The 12,690-nt window shown below is 38.2% G+C and overlaps 1 pseudogene; it reads left to right on the top strand.

The window, feature by feature from the left end:
• The first annotated feature begins 254 nt into the window (after window positions 1–254).
• On the top strand, window positions 255–2,011 carry LOC112870003 (COP9 signalosome complex subunit 3-like; annotated as a pseudogene).
• Window positions 2,012–12,690: the final 10,679 nt, after the last annotated feature.

Below are 12,690 nucleotides of genomic sequence, written 5' to 3'. Positions count from 1 at the left end.
ATCTTTGTAGTAAGATTTGAATTTGAGATTTGGTCTTATTTTTGAAGGTTGTTTTGGCATCCTAGATTTCTATACAGATTTTTGAATTAACTTGTCAATTTCCGCTAAAAGTCTTGAGGCCTTCCTGTGATTCACTGTGGCCCTTCCTCCCGCAATGGTCACCTCTGCCTGCTCAGGCTGCCTCTGTCGCTTGGACTGCTCTGGAGAAAACATGGTGTCTGCCCTCAATTTGTGAACAGTGCTAGCCCTCAGCTCAAAGGCAAATAATTGAACTTTGTGAATTGATCAACAAGAATAAGGAACTTTTTGCAAGTAACTTATCATATCTGGGCACTATGTTTGGAGCTTCTGGTGTACTGGAACACTTCTTGGGTGTCCTTGCTGTTTTGTTTGCAAGGTTTTCTATGCCCAGCATTCCTGGTTCCCAAATATGATTATTCCAGGTATAGCTTTTCATTAGTACTTATAATGGGGAGCATATTCAATATGCAACAAATAACTTTGCTGGGCTTTGCCATCAGTTAACAAATGCACTTGTGGAAAGCAAACAGCCCCTGGGAGGAATTGGCATCCTTAATGTAGCAATAGACAAGCTTCAGATGAATGCAAACTAACTGACTCCCATACCTGCTAATCTTTGCCAGCTTTGCTTGCAGGCAAAACGCTTTAAGTGTGCCCTTCCATATCTTGACATAGATATGATAGGTAGCTGTAAAGAGAATAGAGCTCTATTCATCTTGGGTTTTGTTTTTGGTGTTTTATGATGCTTTGACAATTTGGAGGCCCTGTGGGCCTGGGGAGGGGTTAGCTAATTCCTAGAGACAGCTAACACCTTGCCTGTGAGCATGCATTTGACATGCAAATTAATCAGTCCCTTCAGATACTCCTCTGCCTGTCTCACTGTCAGACTCCTGCCATTGGGAACATTACCACCCCCCCCCACCCTAAATCACCCCAGATCCAGGTATGGGACAACTACGGACCACCACTATAACCCAGAGCCTACCAAAATTATTCAAACATCCATTCCTAAACTTGCTTAGTTTGCCTGCTTTACCTTGCCTGTTTCTTCCCTCAAAAACCAGAATAAAGGCTTTGAGCCACACTTTGCCCTGGTTCCTTCTGCCCCCTGATTGACCGTAGTGCTTCCTCATGTGGTCCTGTGTGGAGTGCTGTGCCCTCTCCTCTTGGGAAGTATAAACGACAATATTTTCAATGGCAATTATCCCCTGATCTATTGGCCTCTCTATATCTGAAAATCCTAGGTACATTTTCGAACAGGAGCCTATGATGCAAAGCACTTTTTATGATACTGTTATATGGAAGAATTATCTGGGCCAGGCTGACAAGCACTTTACTTTTCTGAACAGGCTAAACCCAGGCCTGCTGTGGTGATCAGTCATATCATGTGGGAGTCATGTATAATAAGTGCATTCTAGCTTCTCTGATGCTTCTTAGCAAAGTACAGTAGCTACCAAAACATAACGTCTCAGATTATGAGTAGATTCATTAAGTCCCTTAGCAGTGTTTACCATGAGTTACCACAAATTTATCCAACCAACAATCTTTCAAGACTTTCAAACCTGGTAAATTAATTACAGTGAAATTTTTGCTTAGGATAACATCATGCGACTAGAGAAGCAAAACTTGTTATCTCTTTAAAAGAATCCTGAAAGGCTTGCAAAGACTTTTTAAACATTATTGTCATGAAATTTGGCAAGGTGTGCGCAATTACCTGGACCTCAAGAGACAGAGAAACACATACTACACATGACAGAAGATGGTGAGACTTTTGCAAGCATGTTATGATCAGTTTTTCTAATGACTACCCCAGAATATAATATATAATCCAGCCATGCTTCATAACATTGGTCCGGAAATGTTGAAATAAAGAGAGCTTGATGAGTGACCGAAAGCCATGGATTAAGAGGCTGTGGTGAATCCCCAATCTGCACAGAAGAGAATAGGATCACAAGGTGAATCAGTAAACAAACCATATAGTTGCTCTTGAAACTAACATGCATCCTGAGTTAAATAAAGGTGAAACCAACCATCGCCTTGGCCAGAGGCAAATGTTACAAGGGTGGCAAGGGAGGACCAAGACTGTCTCCCCTGGATGTTAGAGAATTAAACTTTTTTTTTTGACAAATCCTGGCGATATCTCCTAGCTGCAGTACCTTTAACTGCTTGCCCTGTTGCTGAACACAAGCCTCTGCTTGACACAGGCTCCTGCTGGACATGAGAGACTCCATGTTCCTCTCTACAAATACAGCACAAGTTTATTCCTTTGCAGTTCTGGAAGTCAGAAATCCAAACTAAGTTTCACTTAGCTGAAGTGAAGGTACCCACAAGGCTGGTTCCTTCTGGAAGCATTAAGGGGAGAGTCTGTTTCCTTGCCTTTTCCGTGTCTAGTGGTTGCCTCTATTCCTTGGCTTGTGGCGCCTTCCCAAACTGCCAAAGTTCTCGACTCCTATCTCTGCTTCAGCAGTTTCATTGCCTTTTGACTCTGACTCCTCCTGTGTCCTTCTGATAAGGACCATTGTGATTTTACTGTATCTATGTGGATAATCCAGTGTGATCTCTCCCTGTCAAAATCCTTAATTAAACCCCATCTGCAAACTCTTTTTCACCATACAAGGGGATATTCACAGGTTCCAGAGATTAGAATGTGGATGGGTTTGGGGCAGTGCGTTACTGCTGCTTAGAATACTGCCATCTTAACAATACGACGTCTTCTGACTCAAGACCATGGGATGTGTTTTCCTTTGTTTAGATCTTCTTTAATTTCTTTCAACGGTGCTTTGTCGTTTTCAGTGTATAAATTTTTCACTTCTTCGGTTAAATTGATACCTAAGTATTTTATTCTTACTGATCTATTATCAATGGAGTTGCTTGCTTGACTTCATTTTACAAATGATTAATCTAGTATCCAGAAGCGCAATTGATGTTTATATATTAATATCGTATACTACAATCTTATTGACTCATGTATTAGTTCTAATAGCTTTATGGTGGATTATGTAGGATAGTCCATATTCAAGACCATGCCATCTGAAATAGAGATTATTTAATTTCTTCTTTTCCAATCTGGATGACTTTTATTTCATTTTCTTGCCTACTTGCCCTGGATAGAAGTTTCAGTAAAGTATTGAATAGAAATGGTGGGATCAGATATCCTTGTTTCCATTACATATTTATTATAAATGAAATCTCATATTTAATTTAGAAAAATCAGAATTTACAGGTAGGTAAAATATCAGAAAATAAAATCATCTGTACTTCTGCATTTGGATGGAGTAATTTGTAACAGATCAAGCTACTACTAAGAACAGGTAGGGGGGAGAAAAGCCAAATAAAATGTAAAAGATAATTTTAAAAAAATTTTAATGTTTATTTATTTTTGAGAAAGAGACAGAGCACAAGCAGGGTAGGGACAGAGAGAGAGGGAGTCACAGAATCCAAAGCAGGCTCCAGGCTCTGAGCTGGCAGCACAGAGCCGGATGCGGGGCTCGAACCCACAAACCACAAACTGTGAGATCACGACATGAGCCAAAGTCCGACGCTTAAGTGACTAAGTCACCCAAGCATCCCTGTAAAAGGTAATTTTTAATCGCATTAGAAAGCTGTGGAAGCAACATGTACTAGAGGAACTCTGGCTGAGGACAGAATTTTGGAAAGGTGAGCTGATCATCTGCAAGTACATTTTTTAGAGGGCATCTGCAATTTTGGATGCAACCTCTCATCTGAGAATATGAGCTTGGCCTCTGTCGAAAGCTTTAGAGGCTAAGGGCCAAGATAAGAAATGAACCAGACACAGACTGAGTCCTAAAAAAACTGAAACCCAAGCTTTACTCAGCTTAGTTTTAAGGTGAGCAGCCCTCCTCTCTGTTTGTCTGCATGTTAAAATTTACAAGGTTTTGGTTATAAAAATATTGCTATGTTTGCCAATATAAAGGATTATATAATTGAACACAAGAGAGAGAATAAAACTACAATAAACACACACCTCTACAAACTCAAGTGTTAAAAATCAGACAAGGACAAAATAACCTTTACTAATATATTCAAGGAAAAAAAAGAAAAAGATGAGAAATAGATTAAAAGATGAAAAATTCGGGGCACCTGGGTGGCTCAGTCACCTAGGTGTCCAACTTTGGCTCAGGTCATGATCTTGTAGTTCGTGAGTTCAAGCCCTGCATCAGGCTTGGTGCTGACAGCTGGGAGCCTGAAGCCTGCTTCAGATTCTGTCCCCTTTCTCTCTGCCCCTCCCCCTCTCACTCTCTGTCTCTCTCAAAAATGAATAAACCTTAAAATAAATAAATAAATAATGAAAATTTGTTTTGAATTCTATAAAATGAATAAATGGAAATACTAGGATGGAAAAATTTATACCAAATTATATACTGAGAATTCTATGAATGAATTTATCACAATAACAGGGAAATCAAATGCCAAAATATACAACTAAATTTTTTCCATACTCTCAATGTTAAATTAGGTATCCCTAAAAATTCCATGGGTCAAAAGAAGAAATGAGAATAGATATTAAGCAGTATTTATACCGAATACCATTGAATACAAAACCCATTGAACTTGTGAGATGCAGTCAATGCCGAGTTTAGAAAGAAATTTGCTATTTAAGTGCATATATCAGAAAATAAATGCCTAAAAATATCAGTGATCTAAATTTGATCTAAGCTAGGAAAAGAACTGTAACCTATATAATGTAGAACGATGCATATAAATAAGACGAGCATTAGTCAACAAAATAGAAGATAAAATATGTAATAGAGAAAAACTAACAAAGCCACAATTTGGTTTACTGGAAAAAATAATAAAAGCAATAAACCGCTATCAAGAAAAGTTAATGGAAAAAAAGAAAACACACGTTACCAGTATCAAGAAGGAAAAAGAGGATTTTAACATATAGAGTCTGTGAAAAGAAAATGAGAGCATGTTTTGAAAGAACTAAAGTCAATGATCTGATTAGAAAGTACATGGAGTTTTGTCATTTTTGTTTTCAGAAAGCTTTCAAAATCTCCCTGTTACCCTGAGGTTAAACAAGGGCAAATATGATCTGCTGCTTATCCATATTTTCCTCTCATCAGCTGATACTTGACCTGCTCTTCCCTCTTTAGGCCACAGCTATACTGGCTACTGCTTTCTTTCACTCCTTCAACGTTTATTTATTTTTGGGACAGAGAGAGACAGAGCATGAACGGGGGAGGGGCAGAGAGACAGAGGGAGACACAGAACCGGAAACAGGCTCCAGGCTCTGAGCCATCAGCCCAGAGCCCGAGGCGGGGCTCGAACTCCCGGACCGCGAGATCGTGACCTGGCTGAAGTCGGACGCTTAACCGACTGCGCCACCCAGGCGCCCCATTTCACTCCTTCATAAATACTGATTCTAACCAGCGTCAGGATTTCTACAAATGCTATTGCCTCTGTGTTAGACTAGGTGAGCCAAAGAATCTTTAGTATGGCTCCTTACTCCTGAGAGTCCTTGAAAGCATACTTTGCAATCTTAATTTAACATGATATGATTTCTTGGGATATGAAAAAGCCCAGAGCATAATCTCCAAATAGATTATTGCAGTGAACTCTGTAATCGATTTTTCTTGAATTAAAAAAAATATAATGATAAAAAGTAGTTGACAAATACATAATAGTAGAAAAGAGGAAAAAGCAATCCATATTCCAGTCTTCCAAAAGAAAAGTATTATTAACATTGCTGAGTAGAATTTTATACTTTATTTTTATATAATGTAATTTTAAGTAATTCCCCACATTGTACTTTTTATGAATTTGTAATATTCCATTATATGGATATATCATAAATAATTATTTCTGTTCTGATCGAAAATTAACTTTTGATTCTTTTCTATTATAAATAACACTTTGATTAACATAGTTTTTCATAAAACATTTTTGAATTTAGGGTTATTTCCTTAGACCGTATTTCCTAATTATGTCACTATTAGGTCAGAAAGTATGCACAGTTTTGGAATGATTACCACATGATGCCAAAGTACTATCTCAAGCAAAATGCAGGGCACCTGGGTGGCTTAGTTGGTTAAGCAACTGACCCTTAATCTTGGCTCAGGTCTTGATCTCAGGGTCATGAGTTCAAGCCCTGCATTGGGCTCCACTCTGGGTGTGAAGCCTACTCAAACAAAATAATAATAATAATAATAATAATAATAATAAAGCAAAATGCTGCTGCTCACCTCATTAGAAGAGTATGACGGTGCCCTCTCTTTTAAGCTCTTCCCAAAACCGGATTTTCTCAATTTTAAAAATATTTGCTAATCGGGAATTAGATACCATGTTCATTTTAAAGACACATTTCTATTTATTTTATTGCCAGTACTTTCTACAGAGGTTCATGGTTCTGTTACATTTTCCTTTGTATATGTTTTTACTCCTTTTTTTAATTGCAAGAATATTGTCTTTAGGTTGATAACTTTTCAGACTACTTGAAATCATTAGCAGTAGTTACACTGCCCATGTGTACAGAATAGAAAACAACGTATAGATAGATGCCTTTAAGAAGAAAAGGAGGTGTTAGTTTTCACGAAAAGTACTTGAATTGACCTTCAGACCATTTTTCACATAGTTTACAGAAACTAACCCTTCCTCAATTTGTTGTTCTTTACTACTTCTTGCAAAGCACTATGTTAGACATAGTTAAAAGCACAAAGTTCCTAAGGAGGCATGTCTGCTCTGTATTGGAGAGAGGTTGCTGATAAAATTGTTAATTAGCAATTTATCAAGACATCCATGTCACTGTGTATTGTAAAATGCCCATGGGCCAAATGTAAATTATTCAAAAATTAACATAGGAAAAGCAAAAGCTGGATCAGCAAGTTGAAGGTCATATCTACCTGATAGACTGAAATGCTAATCAACCCATAATTATTAAAGATGAGTATAGATAGAAATAAGCATTTCTGAACAAAAAACAATACATTATAATTTACCTTAATTCACTTAATAAAACTTTCAAATTAAATTTATGAAATTATGAAGTCAGTCACAATTCCTCTTTAATAAATCTAAAATTTTTCTAGTGAGACTTATACAATGTAGCTTAAATGAAAGGAATTCCAGTTTTTTGTGAAAAATACCAAAAAGAAAGAAAAACAAGGATCATTGCCCTCCACCTCTAATTCCTATGAACACTTTCTAAATTCTGTTCTATTTGTACCATTTCCTTTTTTTTTACTATGTATTTATTTACTTTTAAGAGAAAGAGAGAGCACACACAAGTGGGGGTGCTGGTGGGGGCAGAGAATCTGAGGTGGGCTCTGGGCTGACAGCAGAGAGCCCAGTGCAGGGCTCAAACTCACGAACCATGAGATCATGACCTGAGCCAAAGTCTGATGCTTAACCGACTGGGCCACCCAGGCGCCCTGTACCATTTCTAAATACAATTACAATATTCAAAAAAATCATGTCAGACACCTAGAGTGCCATAAAAGGCATTAGGGGAAACTAAACAGATTTTATTTTCTACTCGTAACAAATGGGACAAAGACATTTTTTTCTGAATCATAAATGCTAATTTACAGCCACTTGGCAAACAACTAAATGTCTGTACAACAATATAGATGTCACTCTTGGTTAATTATTTTCAGCTTCTATTAAGAATTAATCTAATGTTTGAGTGCATCTCAGGTTTTCTACTATGGTGAACAGTTTATTTTCAAATATGTCAGATCATTTCAAGTTAGTAAATATTCATTGGGCCCTATGTGTTTACAGCACTTCTAGCTGTGAGCATTATCACAGTGAAGACAATTCAAGTCCTGCCTTCAATGACATTGAAGTAATGGATATGTTCCTGATTGAACTGGGATTTCGGTTCATCAAACACTTTGTTAATGGCTTACTACCCCCAGAATTGTCCACTTAACTCTGCTCCAGGGAACTGACCAAGTTGCCTACGAGAGCACAAAACACCCTCAAATGGGTGCAAATCAAGAACTTACACAAAAAATAGCATATTTTATTTATTGAACATTTTTATGTGATATAATGAGGAACTTTTTAATATATCTAGTGGGGAATTCTTTATGTATATGTAAATGTTTTTCGCTTTATCCCTTACAACAATGTATAAAAAAGCTAATTTTGTGAAAATCACTTTACGGATGAGAAAACTGTGGCTTAGGGGCTTGATAATTTCACCAAGATCCCGTAACTAGTGACAAGTGTTGCTGACCCACCTGTGATCCCACAGCCTGTGGTGTATCTAAACTGCTCAAAAGCATGGTCTTCTTCAAGGCCAAGCCATTGCTTCCAGAGCCACTTAACTTACAACAAGATACAGCGTGTTTTATGCATTCCTGTCTATAAAGAGAGTAAAGAAACAATCCAACCTCCTCCCGGAGGCTCCTGACTCCATTTCTGATCTGCAGATCTGTAGGGATCTTTCCACTGATTTGCACTCTGATTACCATTTCCTTTTTTGCACAATCAACTCTGGTCTGGTGCCCTTTAAAGAATAAGGAAGAAGCTTTGTGTTAAAATTTTTAAGTACTTTGAATCAAATTGCAAATAAAGTGATCAAACTCTGGGAAAATAGAATCCAAGGTAATAATGCTAATGTAACACTTCCACACAGAGCAGACGCTCAATGTTCAAAGATCCCAACAACCTGTTGATGCAATCATACTTCTAAGGGAACAAATCTGTGCTCCTGAGTATATTTCCAAGTTTTAATGAGCATTCACAATGTTAAAGCAATTTGCGTATTCTTCTTTAATTTATTTGTGTTGAATAGAGCTTATTCAGCCACCAGGAAATGTGCTCAGCCTTGTGATCGCTAAAACATAGAGAAGTTTGTGAACACTTTTGAGAAAAGGAAGGTTGTTTGGAGAAAAAGCAGAAGAGGAAGAAATCATGGGCTTTGAGGATATTAGAAAGTAAGCAAGTCTGGTAACCAAGAAACACAGACAGAAAGGAGGCGTTGAGAGAAACCAGCCTTTCCAGAGAAACACTTGGCCCAAGATTATCAGGAGGGTCAGATGGGGAGAACACATCACTTCTGAGGCCTCTTGTGGTGCACAAAAATCCTCTGGTCCAAGAGCACTGACCCATGCCTTCACAGTTGCTTTAAATAGATCAACTCTAACTGGACCCTTCACAGGAAGTCAGCACAGCCTTATGTTTAATTGTTCATCCTCAGGTATGAGTTGCCAGACGAGTGACTGCTTCCTGGCAAATCTGGGCAGGCCCAGGACCCACTGCCTCCTTCATCCATTTTTATCAGACCAAAGTGGGTGTTAATGAATGTGAAAAGTGAGAGATTGTGTTTCTAATGTTTTATAAGAATGTACCAGTTATTCTTTTTCAAATGTTATAAACTCAATTTTTTAGGTTTTACAGATATGTAAACAGTTATTCTAAAATGCTGCTCCTCATGTTCTTGGCTGTAAAAGAAGAAAATTTTGTCTCACTCCCAGGCCACAGAGTGAACTGATTTATATATGCAATTTGATAAACCAATCTTGCTTTTGGATGCAACTTTTCGTAGCTTCAATTATTTTAAAAATGTTTGCTATATCAGTAAGTTCCATAGTTAATTTTTATTGAAACCCAAAAGTGGTTCCTTGAGGGAGAGGATTTGCTGGTCTCATTGGTGGTGATGGGCCTTTGAGAGTCTCAAATGAGATCATGACACTTGCTTTGGAAACTGTAATGTACTCTGTAGTGTGGAAGTAGTATTTTGATTTGGTTTGAATAAAAAGAATAGCAACAAGCAAATATTTGCATTCGGTCTTGTCTAAAGAAATGCACAGCTCTATTAGGTTGTATTGAAAATGAGGAGTGAAGAAACACCCAAATGAGGGAAAACACGAATCAAGCATCATTTTCTTTTAATACCAAAAAACATATCATACTTTCTCTTGCTTCAGGGGGTTGCCACATGCATGTACTGTCCCCTGCTTGGACACCCCAACCCTCAACCTCTTTACCTGGTTAACCTCAGTACTGTCAGCCTAGGCATCACTTGGGAATATGAGTTGATGAGATTCTTGCAGAACTGGGAGGAAGCTCTGTCTTCTGTCTGGTTTATCATGTGTACAGCATAAAGATGCCATGTCTTTATGGGAAACTCTTCACAGAATAAACTAATTCAAATGAAGGACTCCTTGGAGGTAGAAGTGACCGTGAAAATGTCATCCTTGCTCCCTTGCTCAAATTCCCCTTCCAACCCTGATATTGACAAAACTTGGGTGAAAGTTCGGTCATCTCCACTGTTTAGGAGGGGGCTTGAGCCAACCTTATGTAAATTCCAGGGAGCTGGGAAACCTCAGCTGGTATCTGGAAGACAGGAGCACAACCAGAAGAGTGTAGCCTGTTGTCAGGAGGTTATTTGGTAGAGAGGTGGGGGTAAATAAAGAGAAGACAATGATCACTTTCATTTATGCTACCTTGCACTATGTACAGAGATGCCTGAATCTTGTTTAGGTGATTCACTGCTCTGTCCTATCCATCTACCTCTCTGGATCATAGGTTCACAATGTTTTATGTTCGTTGGGTCTGCTGGGCTCTTAGCCGAGACTTCTTTTATGGATGAAAGACAAATTTATAGACAAAAGGACAAATAGCATGCCTGGAGATAGCATCTTATAGCCCTAGTAATCTTTCCAGAAAACTCAAATCTATAAAAACCTTTTCACAATGTACCAACAATACGGAACTAACGATATGATATCCAGATTATTGAAGGGCTCACAGAATAAACTGTGGCACATATAATCCAATAAAAGTGTTTAGATCTATTGTTCTTTGACTTTTGTTTTAGAAAAGATTCAACCAGTGTTTGTGGGGAAAAAACAGTTGTCAATAAATGAGTGGATTTATTCTCTCTCTCTGATGGATTTATTCTCTCTCTCTGATGATTTCTAAAGATAGCCTGTGCCTTTACAGGTGATTTATTGGTCCATAAAAGACCTTCTTTTTAATATAATTTAAGGAATTTAATGTATTTAAACTACAATATTTAACATAAAATCTTCAATAAAGAAAAAAAATGGAGAAGGCAAAATACCACGATGTGTAGATACTTAGACCAAATAGTTCGGATAAGTTCATTTTGTAAAATCTATTGAACTACCTGGTAGTAGGTTCTGAATAGACATTCCTCCTCTGCTTGTGAGCAGTTAGAAAGGACTTTGGGGTAAGGGCTTTGAAGATGAGGAGGTGCCCGTGGCTCTTCTGTCATTAGTTACAGACTTGAGCTGGCAAAATAGACAAGTATTATTGATTTTATGAAATTTGAGAAAATTGCCAGAATTTAAGAAATTGCAACGTGAAAAGTTGGCTGAGGACTCTTACTGTCAACAGGTGGGGAGTGATCATGGTCTAGACCATGGCATTTGTCCCTTAAATCCCACAAATAATGGAGTCTTTATAACAGGGTAAAAATAACACATGGTACCCTTATGTTAACAGCATTCAACTAGAATTCTGAGAAACACCCTTTTTTGAAGAATAGCAGTATTGACCTTTGCAAATAATTCTCACAATAACCATTTCGTGTGTGGGCTTTGAAGTCACAAGAGCAAAGTTTCAATGCTGGCTCCACTCCTCAGTAATTGCGTGACTCTGGGCATTAATTAACCTCTCTGTGTCTCTGTTACTTCACTTATAATGTGGGGATAATTATAGTATCGACCTCATCTGTATGTGCAGGGGTAATAATAGTATCTACCTCAGAGGTGTTTTGAGACTTAAGATAATAAATGTAAAGCATTTAGAACAGTATATACTTAGCAAGGTCTCAATAATAGTAGCTATTAATATCTTTTCAATGTCTTAAATTTACAGATGAGCAAGCAGAAGCTCAGGGAGCCTGTGTGCGCTACAGGTTATGTCTCTAGAAAGTGGCAGAGCGGGGAATAAAGCGCAGTTGCACCTGATTACAAAGCACATATTCCTTCCCACATCATCATATTGTAAGTCTGCATATGGGCCAAAATAAAAGAAGAAAAAGAAGCAGGTCATTGGTTTAGTTAGGTAAGGGAGAGACAGAAAGGAAAGGGTGGCTGATTATGGGAAAATTGTGGGTTTCAGACTCAGCAGTAGGGGCACCTAGTTGGCCCCCGTTGGTTGAACCTCCCACTCTTGATTTCCGCTCAGGTCATGATCTCACATGGTTGTGACATCAGATACCCCCCACCCCTGCATTTGGTGCCAAGCTTGGTGTGGAGCCTGCTTAGGATCTCTCTCCCTCTCCCTCTCTCTCTGCCACTCCCCTGCTCACACACACACGTGTCTGTGTGTGTGTGTGTGTGTGTGTGCGTGTGTGTGTGTGCGTGTGTGAGCGAGCGCTCTCTCTCTCTCTCAAAAAAAAAAAAAAGACTCAGCAGTAAGGTTATTTGAGCTGGTGATTTGGTCTAGAATATGACTGTGGGCATGACTTAAGAAAATGAAATAAGGTGGTTGTAGTTTGAAGCTATCCAAAAGTTTATCCTGCTCAGAGATATTCGATATAGGATTGTAAACAAATCTCTTAATATTCTGCGTCTTAGTTTTGCAATTTGTGAAATAAAAAGAATAGACCAAATCATCTTTTTACTTGCCTCTCACATGTAAATCTTTGACTCGGTGACACAATTGGTGTTAGTTTTCATCTGATTTGCACGTCAATCTTTCATATTTTAAATGAACCCTTTAAGT

Source organism: Puma concolor, chromosome B1 (genome assembly GCF_028749965.1).
Source record: "Puma concolor isolate L17-30 chromosome B1, mPumCon1.1.hap2, whole genome shotgun sequence".
NCBI classification, from domain to species: Eukaryota; Metazoa; Chordata; class Mammalia; order Carnivora; family Felidae; genus Puma; species Puma concolor.
Note: the sequence above shows the minus strand (reverse complement) of the source record. Positions and strands in the feature narration are given on the sequence as shown.